Genomic DNA, 1,665 nt, shown 5'->3' on the forward strand with positions numbered 1-1,665 from the left:
ATAATCCCCAGTACCAGGGCTCTAATGCATATCATTTTTGGATTGTATTTCCCTCAAACTCTGCACTGCATCGCCATCACAGCCATCTCCATGATCCCCTACATGTCACTCTGCACAAAGCATCCAGAGAATTCTTGGCAAATGCAACCATGACCCCATCCTGCCTCAGACCTTCAATGTTCCCATTGCCAAGGACAATACCCACTATTGATTTGGGGGCCTCCTCAGCTGGCCCTGTTCCTGGCTTCAATCTAAGCCACCCAGAACAACACAGATATCAGATCCCCAGGGCCCCTTCGTCTTCTGTTCCACATTCTGTGCCTTCATCAGTCACACTCATTCCAAAACCAACCCCTCTGGTCCTCCCGCCCCTATCTACCCTGTGTCTAGTGACTTCCCCAGCTGATCCTATTTGCCCCGACCTCATTTCCCAGAGTGACTGAAAATCCCCAGGCCCCACTCAGAGTTACCACAAGGGCCTGGTGAGAACAATGGGGAATAAGCACCAGCCCAAGCCTCACTGTAATATTACTACCATTATGATTAACCCTCAGAACTTCTCTTAGCTCTACGTCTCCAGGGAAATTTGGCCACCTGCCAGACCCCTTTTCCCCTAAAACCCTGCCCCCCCCCACCACAGCTACCGCCACAGCCACCACCACTTTTCCTTGTCTGTGGTTATGAAGCCAAACAAGCCAACGATGATCCTTAACCAAGAAGCCCTGTGCTCAGTTCTCAAGTCCCACCCTTCTCTTTCCTCCTAATGTCATTGCCAGCAGGACCTGAAGGGTCACCCTCCTAAATCAGACTCAGAGCTACACCCTTGTCCACAGATCAGATGCCACATTTTGGATGTATTTAACTGTCGAAATAAATTAAGAGCAACCAAGTAAGAAAAGCAAAGCCCATTTATTCTGGGCTTGCTTTAACAAAGGATTCAGCCAATGTTGCTTAGGTTTTGAAGACTCGAAGGCAGGCAGATGAGTGGGGAAGCTTTAGAGTGGACAAAGGGACGGCTTCGGATGGGCCCTATTGGCATGGTGGAGCTGTAGACAGGCTAACTAGAAGCAAGGAGGCCCATGTGATTGGCTAGCATGCACATTTGACCTCTAGAAGGTTAAGTTGGAAGAAGGAAGAAAAGTCAGAGAGGCTGTCAGTTATTAATCAAGCCCTGGCCACTGGGACCAGTTATTACAAAGGTTGTTGTTTATCTTTCTTAATTGTCACTAGAGATAGTAATCTGACTTCTTGCAAGTCTGACTTATAGCAGGCTGGCTTACTGGGCTGTTTATTGTAGATAAAGGGTTGGTTTCCTGGGCAGGATGCTGTAGGCTGTGGACCAAAGTTCTATTTTTATGTATGGTTTGGCCACTGTCCCTTTGTGTATTCAGTCTCTCATTACTTTAACTACTTCCCCAGGATACCATAACTGTGTGTCTAGCTGCCCACACTTCATTTCCACTCGGGTCTCTGGAACATCAGAGCTCAACATGTCTAAAACCTAACTTCTGTTTTCCACTGAAAATTCCTCCTTTAAGCAACTTCTCCATCTCAGCTGATGGCTAATACATCCTTCCATCTGCTAAAACCCAAAGCCATGGAGTCATCCCTCCTCTTTCTCACCCTCCACATCAAAAAATCTGGTTTGCCCTACTTAAAACACAG

This window comes from Pteropus alecto, unplaced genomic scaffold, assembly GCF_000325575.1.
Source record: "Pteropus alecto unplaced genomic scaffold, ASM32557v1 scaffold7, whole genome shotgun sequence".
Taxonomy (NCBI): domain Eukaryota; kingdom Metazoa; phylum Chordata; class Mammalia; order Chiroptera; family Pteropodidae; genus Pteropus; species Pteropus alecto.